Genomic DNA, 13,931 nt, shown 5'->3' on the forward strand with positions numbered 1-13,931 from the left:
GTAGCATATCGCGTCGTGTCTATTCGCAGACGACGCAAACCTGTGCGTTATACGCATAGCTTACGAGATAATGTCATTGCGAGTATACGACGCGACGACGATCGGTGTACGATGCGATGAAAACGGTGAAATATAATACGAAATTATTATATTGTCACAAACGGTCTGGTGCGTTATTATGCGAACTATAATAAGTGTGGCCGTCAGCCGTTACACGCGACACACGATACACGACTCCGCCGCCGCCGTCGTTTTTCGCGGCGGTCGCGTTCACGCTTGCGTCGCGTCCACCACACGCCGGGCCCCCGCGCGGGGCTTTGGCGCAATTGGCGCGACCGTTCAAAACCAGAGTGGATATCGCCCTCCGGCACGCGCGCACGGCTCTCGCTCTTCGCCGATCGCGTCTATTTCGGTGCCGATACCGCGTCGTCATATATATATATATATATATACGTGTAATAATCGCGATCCGCGCGACTTCCGGTACTCGTCGTCGTAACACCCGTCGCCCGTCCACTCGGTCCGGTAGTGCATATTTTTTATTCGGTTTGGCCCCGTCGGGTTTTATCGTTTTCCGTTTCCAAAAAACGGCTCTTACCGACCGGCCGCCGAGACGACCGCGCGTCTTCGCGGCGTGCACGGTTTCGCGCCAAACACTCGCCGAATAATATTATCGCTGTCGTCGTCGTCGACGGTTGTTCGCCGCCGTACGAGCCTGGTGCGTCCGGTAATAATACGGCGGCCAGTCGCGGTCCGCCGAGTTCAATAATAATTTACTGTAATAACGGCAAGTCGCCGATCGCGTTTCGCGTTTCGCCGGCGACCGCCCGCGGGACGGTGGTGGAATCCTTTGCCGACGGAGTGGTGACCGACGACGACGATATCGCCGTAATTATTATGCCGAGGGCTTGAACAAGGGCCCGTCCGTTGGCAAACCGATAGTGGTGGTATAATAAAGGCGCGCCGTCGCATCGACAACGCAGGTGAGTGATACTTTTGACGTGTGTGTATAAAAAAAAAAAAAAAATATCGGAATTTTTGTGGAGGAGGGGCGTATTCTTGTCCGCGGAACGATGCGATGACGTTGATAATATTATCGCCGTATCATTGTCTGCAGCGAGGGGTTCAATATATTGTTAATAATAATATAATATTTTAACGGTCGTCGGACGGATTTACGGACGCGATTCTGTTGGGAGTCGCGACAAAGACAAAAGGATCGGAGAAAAAATATAATAATATAATATCATGACAATTATCACAGAGATTATGAAAACCTTTTCAGATATGGTACAATAAAAACGAAAAAGTGAGCCGTCTTTATCAACAAAGTTTTTTTTTTTATTAACTTTTGTTGTTAGACTTCATAGTAATAATAATAATAATAATAATAATAATATAATGTATACAATAGAATTTGAAAAAAATTCCTTAGATGACGGACGAAGAATATAATATTGCGATTGGATTCATTTAAACATTTTTGTTCATTACTTTCCATTGACAATTTGTCTTTTGTGTTACTTAAAAAACATATTAATAATAATTAAACCATGTTTTGTTCAAACGTCTTAACACGATTTTTATTTTTTTAAACTTTCTTACTCTTTAGTCCTACATATACGTGTTACAGTTGTATCTATTCATAGTGAAGTGTAGACATACATATTTTTTACCAACTCTTAAAGGAATTATTTATTTATTATATACTTTATAAAATGTAGTTTTAGCAATATTTCAGTAAAATAATGAAATATGAAATATGTTTTAAAATAAGTCGGACCCACTCCGATGTGGGATTACTGTCTGTAGGTACTTTTAAAAAGATAGTTTTTTTTTTCGGAGACTCAAACTCATACCGCTGGTAATCCTTATAATTTATTTCATAGACATAAAATCACTAAGTATATAATATTATTACGTTTTAACCTATTTGAATGACTATACTTTTTTAGGTCATGTTTATTGAATTAAATACATTTATTCGTATGTGTTAGTATAATCCTTATAAACAAACACTGAATTAAAAAAACCTATTTAACATATTATCCAATTTCTATATCGTTGATTTTTTGATGTATTAAACATATTTATATTATTTTTTAGAAATATAATTACATAGGAATACATTTCAAAAATCATAATACGTGATTAATTTATTGGTTATGAATATTACATTGTCTTTAAATAATTTCCCATAGTATTATTTTTTACATAATACACTACATTAAAGTAAAATATATACTGATAACATTTAATGAAACTACAACACAATGATTCATTAATAACCTGTACTTATGTAAATATATATATATTTTTTAACATCTATTTATCTTATATCTAAATCAAACTCAATAGCTTTAAATTCAATATTATTTTTATGCAATATTACATATAAGTAGTTAATATATAGGTCATACTCTTTGATTCAATTAAATTGTATATTATGCTAGTGATTCGTATACATATTGCACAATTTTGGATGGGATTGAATTGTTGACCTTTGTAGGCATGTTTAGAATTTAACCAATTCGATATCTGCAAAAAAAAAAAAATATGTAAATATTTTCATCTATGTATTTTACTTTTAGGAGAAATATGTACAGGCAATTTATTTTTGTTATTTACTTATCAACAAGACTATTATGACTAAACGAAGAGTAATGGAATGTTTTATGTTAATAAGTTTATGAAATTATGATATTGTATTTCAGTCTTCAATCAAAGACTATAGGTTAAATTATTATTTAGGAAAATTAAATTTTTTATTTCAGTAAAAATAAAAAATATTGAAAAAAATCACTCAAAGGGAAATAATCATAATCTATATTTTTTATTTAGAATCTATAATTATAACTACAAGCTATTTTTGTAGTACATAAATTTATATTAATATAATTAAAATGAACTCTAGCTGTTTTTTCAATATTATCGTACTGTTTTTATTACTCACTTTGACGTTCACGTGAACTATTACTATTATTATTATTATACATATTATAAATAATAATATTTGACTTTAAGATCAATCATTATACAATTCTTTCTTCAACGGGTCGTCAGCTTATATATTATTACAAATATAAAATAAAATGTATAAAAATTATAAATAATTAAAAACTTATTAAAATCTAGATAAATGTTGTTATGCTTATACGTCAGATTTATTATATTATATACTTATTGATCGTTATACTTTAAAAAGTTAAAAATGGTATTATTATTCATTTAAATAGTCATATTGGATAATCGAATTATGAATTCACTTTATAATTAATTGTCATTGAAACTTTTATCTTTTACATCAACCATTCATAAACCTTAATAGTTATAGTTTATGTATATTTGGATAATAACCAGGTATCTACTTAATATGATATCAGTTTGTATGCTCTACTTTTATTTATGTATGGTAAACTTTTCAACATTTTCAGTTTATATATTATTAGTAGATATACGGCATATAATATCATATAAGTTTAGCGGCGAAATACAATATTTGTATATATATAATCTATAATGTTTATTAGTTATTGCCAACTTAAAATTACATTATTTACTATTTAGTACCTCAAATGTAGTTTTGAAGTCCAAATGCACAAGTATGTCTAATTATCTTTAACTGGTCAACATTTAGCACAAAACATATGGTGTTATTCAGGCAGTTGAAAACTAGTTAAACATTATTCATGTTACAGAAATTATTGAGAATGGTTTATTTTTAAAATACATAATTTTGCTAAAACGTAAAAATTAAATATCATTATGTTCATAAAAGTATTTGTATATGATAAAATTTGAAATATCGTCGAAACAATTTTGCTATAATACCACACTGATACTGTTTATTATTACCATCGACTACTACATGTCTATATCAAACGTAGACGTTGTTGTGATACGTTTATGGAATTAGGTAATGTAAAAAATATTACCGGGTTGTTATAATATTTTCATCGCATTTTGATAACCATTTTATAACCAGCTTTTTTTTCCATTAGGTGCTATACGCTCAAATCATACAGGTCGTTGACAATGCGATTTTGTCATTTGTTTTTAACTTGAGATTATAATATTATTGCATATTATTGCACAACTACACTTTACGGCAACGGGGGATGTGACTTGCGGGTTCCTAGAGTTGTAAAATCGATTTCAAACGATAAGACCGAAAGAAATCGAAACCAATATAGTATGCGACACGGAATGGCGCAAAATACGGTAACCGGTACTACGGTCCATGAGTATACGATGCAACATAATATTATTATACCTTCGTTTACTAGTAAAACTCCATGAGCTATACCGCGGGCTACATCCCGAGCGACTTTGTTCACACACGACGCTTTACTGCAGGTATACTGAAATACCTATTTACATATTTTATACCATACCACTGCAAAGGTTATGTTAACCCGACCGGAATAACGAACAGATGATGGTTAATCGAAACCGAATCGAGAATATTATAATATTGTCTGCGATGTCTCGAAAAAGAAATCACATATTATGGTGTACCGACCCCAACTATTTAGTTAGATGATAAAAACAGAATATTTTAATTTTGATGAAAATGATTTGTGTTTATTCACGATAAGACGATTTAATCCGTTGATTATTTGTCTTTTTCTAACATACATGTAACATAATTACGTAAGATCAACTTGTCCAAATTTTGATTTTATCGCCTTAAATCCTAATCACTGGTTACCTATTTAATTGCCTATATCGATAAAAACTGTTTTCGATAAAATTAAAGAAAGTCCTAGCGTCGATTTCAAATAGAAATGACGACAAATTTAAATATATTTTAGAATTCTTATTGCTTTACTAGATCAATCGGCTTGCTGGAAATAAAACACATCTAAATTCCTATGTTGTGTATGTGTTGACAAAAGCATGCGCATTGCTTAGTCAGTATTATTGAGTGTTGGATGAATACTTTACACTGAACTTTGTTTCTTATATGTTCACTATATTATTGTACACAGTTATATTGTTTAATACAAGTTTTTAGTTGTTTATTTCGTATACTAAATTAACAGTTTGTGTTTGATTTGACAAAAATATTCCAATTATAAATTATTATATACCTATAATATCCTTGGTAAAGAGTGTGATCAGAGGATACAACGACTACAGGTAACTAATTATCCAGCGTTATAGTTTCATAATATAATTGTTAATTTATAAATAATATCAAAGGTTATTTTTTTATTTTTTTATGTGATTTATTGCGTAGGTTATTTGATCCAGATAATGAATTTTGGTTAATTTGTGCAATTGGCGATAAAAGAGATATTTAATGAAACCGATATAAATAAAAAAAAATTGTGTATTAAAACGTCAATATCTGTATTATCTACAACTACCCCACCGATTGTGTCTGCACACGAGTATACACGTCAATTATTAAAATAGTCGAAGCATACGAGTTATGTGATACAACTGTCTCCTGTCACGGGGAACCCGTGAATAGTATAAGTGACATGATGTAAACGTCTTAACAGTTAACTTGACGTGCGGCTCGTGGCTGGTATAATCCTCGTGGAACGGAATACGCATTTCGTCAGACCAGAAATGATGATGCTCGAGAATAATATAGGTAAAATACGTACAATACACGTTCTGTCAGAATCTCGTCGTAACGCATGCCAAAAAGAGTATAATACGTAATCGTAGACGACGTATCTAAGGCGTTTTGATCACGGCACGGCAGATGCGGAGAATAATACCGGTAACGACTTTTCATTTTTTCAGGCTGACTGACAGACGATGGAAATCATCTTTGTTACTCGCTTGTCAATGCACCGTATACACTGCGTGGACCACGCCCGCTAAACTTAAACCGCGGTTTAGAAGCAGACCACCGTTCGCGATATTGATGTTTACATTACTCGAAAGTGGGTAATCGCGTTATTTTCCGATAAAAAAAAAAAAAATCGTCTATAGTAATTTACTCCATTAATAAAATTATGTTTATTAATTCTTATAAACGCTTTCACTCATATTAAAACATTTTAACTTGATTTTGAAAAGTTTGAAAAATTGAATACTCATGATAAAAAAAATTATCATTACTTCTACTGTAATACCGTTATGACGTTATTTTGATTTATATTTAAATATAATGTTTTAAACAGGGCCCAGTACTTGTAGTATATTATCTAATATTTATGTATTCTCTTGGGTACTTTTAAAATGATCCGCGTCAGATACGAATTCGTTTCTTTCAACATGTTAATTACGAAATTTGTTTGACTTTTGAATGCATATTTTATGACTTTTTATGATTTATGTTGATTTAATATTTTAAGTTGTACTTTTACTTAAATTTAACTATTTATACGGAAATGATAATTTATTTAAATAAGAAATCGGAAAGGAATTAACGGAGATACTAAATAGACTGCGTATTGAGCAATCTTTCGCTTCTTACTTTTTCAAACATTCTTCTTGGCACGTGATTGTGATGTAAACTTAAATTAATTATCATAATAAAAAAACTTAGTAAAGACCTCATATTTTTAAAGTCAGTAGTTTTATCAAAAATTATATCTGCTAATTTTAACTTTAATATTACATATTATAATGTTCACAATAACGCGGTGACTTGACTTGAATCAGCCATCTTTATACGTGATTATTATTACATTTCTAAATAGTACCTAATATTTGTAAAATAATGTAATATATAAAGATTAGTATCTATAATTTTACATGATTATAATATTTGTATTAAAAAACATTTATAAATACTAAAATTATTAAAATTGATAATATTCATTTCATACTACGTAATGAATCGTATTATACTATTGGAGAACACTTATGACTTTTAGTCATTTTATTTGCATAATATATTTCAATCAAATACATTTTTAATATAATATATCTATTTTAATTATTTAAAGTATATCGTGACTTATGACCCAATTCCGAAGCACACATGACCCAAAACTAGGCCATTAAATATTACTTGTTTATACATTTTTTATTATAATAGATGTTTTAAAATATAGAATACATACTTTGTTTTTTCTTTTTAAAAAGACAGTGGTTTTTAGTAAAGCTTAAGATACATTTATATTATAAACATTGTATATGTAGGAAACCATAATCCCAAGTGGAATGAATAGACAAAGATTTATTATAACTATAAACTTAAACAAATTGGTACCTACTATTACACCTATTAGTTGAGAAAAATTGTTTTTACTGTTCAAATGTGTAGCAGAATGTAAATGATTTTCTACCAATAGTATAATCTATAAAATGTACTTGATATAAAATAATATTTTTTAAGGTATAGTCATTGTGTTTAGTAAGAGTATCGAAATTAAATTTTATGAAATCTTCTTAAATATTTAAGAATAAAAATCAATGAATTATTACAAGAGAATAAAAATAATAATGATTTTTCTTTGGAATGTAGGTATTAAGTTTATTATTATTTTATAAACGTAATTTTTTTGTATAATATAATCATGTTTTTAGGTATTATTTTCCTTTTAGATTAATTTAATTTTTTTGTTTTTGTTTTTAAATAAATAAACACCTATTCAAAATAAATACTTTTTACACTGCTAAGTCATTTGTGGCTTACATAAATTATTTTAAAATACCTTTATTGTGGTTTGTTCAGTGTTATTTCATTTACAAAAAAATTGAATTAAAAACCCAATATTATAATTCTGTCTATATTTACCATAATACCAAAATTATTTTTAGCTTTTAAGTATTATTATGTAGGTATCCGAATTTTACGAGGAGTAAGTTATAAATGTCATATTTCAATATACAATATGTTATTAATGGTACATATTATTATTCAATATTGATAAAAATAAAAAAAGTTAATTTTATAATATCGTTTAATTTTTAATATAAAAAGTAATATAAAAAATTGTTACACCTATCCACCTAAATTATAATATAATATATTTTATTGAGTACGATGTAATTAAAAATTATAATAATTATTAAAAAATAAAAATACAGTCTATACTTTTGTGGATATATTCATGTGTGTGTGTGGTTGTTTATAAAATACTTTTGATTATTATACATAAAATATCAATGTTTTTTTGGAGAACTCAATATTTTTTTACTGTGAGCAGAGCAACGAATATATTGATTTTTCAATGATATGTATTTTTTTACTTTGGAGGCCGATAATACATTTTCTAGAAGAAAAAAAATCGCCTGATTACTAACTTTGATGGAGGTTTCTATTGTTTCTAAAAGCAGTTAGTGGATAACAAGTGGATCTAGCTCGCACTGTTAGTCTTTAGGAAGTGAAAAAAAATTCAAGTATTTAAAAAAAACCAAAGGGATAGGGAAGTAACATATGAACTTTTATTAAAATTTTAATATTACCTATTATTAAAATAAGTGTTTGGTAACATTGGTAACCAAAATGGTAAATCGTATTCGCTCAGAATCCTTATTCATAGTAGGTATATAACGATTCATTATTGAATTACAATTAAGCACATCCACTGTGCCTACTCAACGACGAGGTACATTCGAAATCTACTGGCCAGCAGAGCTTTTGTCTATTAATAGCTTTATGTTTTTAAAAAAACAATTAAGATAGAACTTATAATTTATAAATATAAAAAAAAAAACTATGTTTTAAAATAATATATTATTTTAGAATATATTTTTAATTTATAAAAAAAATTTACCAATTATTATATAATACACATATAGGATATATTCGATGTTATTAATTTTATTTTAATAATAATATTTTTCAATTTTTTCAATTGTTTTTACTCATACTGATTATTTTTCATTTTTATAAATTACACATTAAGAATAATAATAATATATATTGCACTAGAACTAGAGTTTGTAACCATTAAACAATTATTATAATATTACTCCTGTTGTAAATTGTTAGAGTTTCTATTACGATATATTAGCCAATTGATATGTATATATTATACCAGCAAATAAAAAATATATTAAATAAAATGTTAATATATAGTCATACACTTTATAGTCGGTATCGTTATATGTCGAATTATGTTATGCTTATTCAAAATATAATTAATAATCATAATACATTAACATTATAGGTAGTAACTAACTAATAAGTAATAATAAAGTAGTTTGTGCGTTTAAAATTATTTATGTTCCGTACTTCTGTAGATTAGTTAAATGGACACAATACAACAGTACAAGCTTTCACTTTATATTTATGTTCGCAATTTAAATTCCATTCTAATTTAATTTGTCACTGTATAATATTCTATCTGTTGCAATATGGCATATAGCGAGATTTATTATTTGAGTATTATTGTTCCTTGTATTATTTATTTAACCGCAGGCCTACTATTTGAAATGCGCGTTTTAAGACTGTCTTGTTATCATCTATACACTACGATAGTTTTTTTGAAAATGTATTATCTGTGCATGATGTAAAAAAAATCAAAGATTTATCACTTGATTGTACGGAATGTTCATTAAACAAGAGTATGGAGTTATCTAACTAACGCATCTCTTGTAATTGTATATTACAATTTTATATGATTTATTAAATAATAAATTTAAAGGAATTGGAACATGCTAAAACTTTTTAATACAATTGACTCAAAGGCCAAACCTCTAACAAGAATATGACCAGCATACAGAGTGCTGTAACTTAAATTTTGAAAAATAAAGTTTAAGACTTTTACAATTTTATTTATACTGGTTATGAATCAAATTATGTTTAGATTGAAAAGAAGGTTTGGTTTTATTTAAAAATGTAAAAATAAAATTATTTTATCATTACGGTCCATATTAACGTTTCGTTCTGTTTTATAAATTGAGAAAATACACTTTTAAAACGTGACTACTAATATATCCATAGAAGAAAACTAAATATAATAATTATTTGATTTTATCGTTGTGATATTGATTCACAAACTTATACCACCTGATTTACTCTTCATATACACAGTGACGGATACAGACGAGACGAATTATTTATTTTATACCCGTTAATAAATTACTTACGCTACATTAAATAGTACGTGTACATTAGTAACAATTATCTTGATTTCTTGTGATAAGACGCACGCATGAAAAAATTTGCTTTTTCAAATGTTAAAAACCACTCACTTGGATGTGAATTATTCTCGTTTTAAAAGACCAAATTCGATGTTTGTCTATCATACAATTCTCAATTCTTTCAGTATACGTAACCGTAAATAAAAAATTATCTATTTATAACAAATAAATATAAAATGCTAATTTTCAAGTTTTAATATGGACATAAATAGTAGGCAAGGTGGGTAAAATAAGGTCTATCAAGTAGAATATAGAATTTCAATTTAAAATATATGACAAATTACTATAGTATAACTTGTGAATTAACGACGATAAAAATTTAGTTTAGTTAATATTTAGTTTACATAATAATAATATAAATCAATCATTTGAAGATTATATTATTTTACATCAAAAAAAAAAAAAAAAAAATAGAAATACAACTTTGGTTTACTGAAAAAAAAAATATCACACAATTGTTTTTAATAATATTTGTATATTATATGTTAACGTAATTTTACGATATTATTGAATATACCTATAAAGTTTATTTTTATTTTTGTTCTTGTGACAATAAAACTAAATAAAAGAGATGTCAAATAGGACCACTGACCGTATCAGTAATGAATCAAACTGTACGTACACTATTGCATTGTCATTCGAGTTTCTATTTACGTAATATTATAGAATACATTTAAGCTGAATTATTTTAGTTGATATTTATTTTATTAAACGATATTCATATTAAAATATTTATTTAACGTGATCATATTCTAAAAACGAGACAAAAATCATCTCATTCGAAGTATGTCGGAACAAAGGGACACGATGGTCAAAAAAAGGACAATTCTGTTTTTAATGTTCCACGTATGTTCAGCATTGGTCACCCTTAAGTAACATTACATAATAGAGCGAGTTTATATAACATTTTTATAATACTAATAAATAAATTTTAAAAACTATTGAAAAAAAAAACTAGTAACCCACTCTCCTGTGTGGTAGGTTTTAAGTGTAAGTCACTATAATGGATATGTTTGATGTGATAAATCATTGTATACGAAAATGCTTTTGAGTGAAGACGATGTGTCAGCTTCTGTTTCTCAAGCTGTATTACTATATATCTATATCACAATAGATTATTTACTTTTCTAGTAGTAAACCGGTAGGTTGGCTTAATTTTTGATAAAAACATTATACATATTATATAATTTTATTTATTATAATATTATGTCATTTATTATCGACATTAACTTAAAAATCTAAACCAACATACGATTGAACCTACGTTAAATTCATAATCCTTAAGTGTGATTTTTAGCGAATAAATGATTTGTACATTTTTGTAATTTTTAAAAATGTTTGAGTTTTAATTTTTATTTACTTCGATATTTTTGAACTGTTGAAAGATTAACATATGAATAACAAGCAACATCATATATTATTATTTTCAAGTTTTTAAGAGAAACAAAATAGATTTTTATAAATATAATTAAAAACACCCCAAAAACTTGAAAATTGAATGTGAATAACAAAAAAACAGCCTACATATTTTTTAAAAATATCTTCAAATATTCAAAAAAAAATAATAATAATAATAATTATAAATCTAATGTTTCGTAAATATTCCCGTTTCCCAGCTTGTTTTTTCAGATTTTTAAGAAAAGTGCTTCTTCTATGAACCAATTAGATCAAGTTTACTATTATAAATCATTTTAAATATTAATGTGAAATTTGATAGCATAGATACATAAACATAAAAATAAAATCAATACATTTCTATTTCCTTCAATTTTTGATCGATCCAATAACTATTAAAACAAAATTTTTTTTAAATTACACACTATGATAAAGCCCGTAGTTATATTTTGAACTTATTAAAATATCTACTATAGTTGATGTTTAATAAAATAAAAATGAAAATAAAATTAATAGTATGAATGTCTAGCAAGTAATGTTATTTATATTTAAATTGTATGAAGATTTCATATAAAAAACAACGGATACTATAAAAATAATCTCGCATTCTTGTCTTAATAAAAAAACCACCTGCAAAGCGGAGAATAGGAATTAAAATGTCAGGAATATATAAGTGTTCTATTAATATTCTAAATCTGTCAGTTCTGGTTCAAATATTTCTTTCTAGAATACATTAAATTTAAATTATTTATTGAAAATTAATAAACTTACTTAATTAATTTAGGTTTCCAAGAAATTATATATAGGATTATATAAGTTATTTAAGTTTTTAAGTAATTTAAGTAATTTATCTTATTTTGAAATATTAAAATATTCAAAATAAGATTTTGAAATATTTATGAATTTCAAGAACACCCATTCATTTTCATCATACCTTTGACAAAGTCATGTTTAAGTTAATACATTTGGATTAATTTTACTTCAAAAATAATATCATTTATATTTCATAAATTAAGATTTTCGGTTTTTATTTGGTAGAATTAAAAATTCAATTGTAAACATCTGATATATTATTATATTATAACTCGATTATAATAACATAGACATAAGCCAGAAATATTATATTCTTTTATTTACATTTTAATGTTTTGTATTTATTGGATTATAACTTATTAATGACAAATTAGTAGATTTGAATGATCTAAAATAAAAAAAAAATGTCTTTGAAAATGTTTTTAAACATTATAAAAAAAAAACTTTTTTTTATATACGTTTTTAATGATTGATAAATATGTTTTTTCTTTTATCTTCTTTCTATCCCGAAAATTATTTCTAAAAGATTAATAAACATTTTAGATAGTTACATTCATTATAATTTTACTGGTGCTTTATTATAGCACTGAATACAATCAGATGGGGTTTAATATTTTCAAATATAAATATTCGAAGATTATCGGCCAATTTTCTTTTATGTCTTGAGAAAAATTCTGTCCACATCAATTGAAATCATAACTATAGGTGCAAATTTCATATGACCTATTGATCAATAATTAGTTATTGGATAATGCATTATCTCGTAAAGTTGTATATTCTTCCAAAATATTAGAAATATTTCTCATTGTTTTAAATCCTATACAAATGTATACATTTTTAGTAAATTTTCCTATACTGCTGTTATCTGCTTCGATTTAATTTTGTACTTGAGTAATAAAATTAATGAGGCAATGATAATCTAACTGTTTCTAATATAGCAATATATTTTGGTTAATTTTCATAATTTGCTTTGATGTATATAAAATCTAATTCCAAATTAGTATCGTTGATTAGTTTTTGTGTATTTTAAATTGCAACAGCATCATATTTATAAAACTCCAACACCACAGATTTCGCAGTAGTGCATAGCGTCAATAACCATTTATCCACCTAGTTATATCTGGGGCATCAGTATCCCTGGTATTATTTCTTTGAATTTTTATATTCATAATGAGCATTAAAAAAAAAAAATTGTTTGATATTAAAACATGTATTTTTGAAAAATATTTAAGTTTTTCTTCATCAACTATGTGTAGATAATGTGCCAAACACGTAACATATTTCATTTTCAGATTAAACGCTTTAAAATTTTTCCCTATCTGAACCATATAAGGGGCTCATTTCTGAGAAATAAGAGTATATTATTGTGTTTAATACACTTCGGCCATAACGAGCACACAGATTTTTCAAATAATTTAGCAATAGTTCTGTTATTTGTTTTTTCTAAAACTATGGAATTGAATAAAAAAGTTTTTCTGGCCATCGATTTCAAAAGTACCGATAATGACATTAGCAACATATCAGCCTTATATTTCATCTAACTCACCAACAATTTTTTATTCTCAACATAAGCTCTTATAAAATTAATTGCATTGTTATAACAATCACTTACATAGTTTTTTCGTGTCATTCATTCCTTTAGAATATTTTGATCAGTACCT

The 13,931-nt window shown here is 27.0% G+C and overlaps 1 protein-coding gene across 2 annotated transcripts in view; it reads left to right on the top strand.

Moving 5' to 3' along the window:
• The first annotated feature begins 362 nt into the window (after positions 1-362).
• The window catches only part of LOC113549082, a 219,531-nt gene continuing 205,962 nt past the window's right edge, over positions 363-13,931 (top strand). Inside the window, exon 1 of one of the 2 annotated variants that reach the window (XM_026950239.1) lies at positions 363-983. The gene's annotated coding sequence lies outside the window, so the exon portion shown is untranslated. The remainder of the gene's footprint in view (positions 984-13,931) is intronic. The other variant, XM_026950238.1, reaches the window with a different exon arrangement.

The sequence above is a fragment of the Rhopalosiphum maidis genome, chromosome 1 (assembly GCF_003676215.2).
Source record: "Rhopalosiphum maidis isolate BTI-1 chromosome 1, ASM367621v3, whole genome shotgun sequence".
Taxonomy (NCBI): domain Eukaryota; kingdom Metazoa; phylum Arthropoda; class Insecta; order Hemiptera; family Aphididae; genus Rhopalosiphum; species Rhopalosiphum maidis.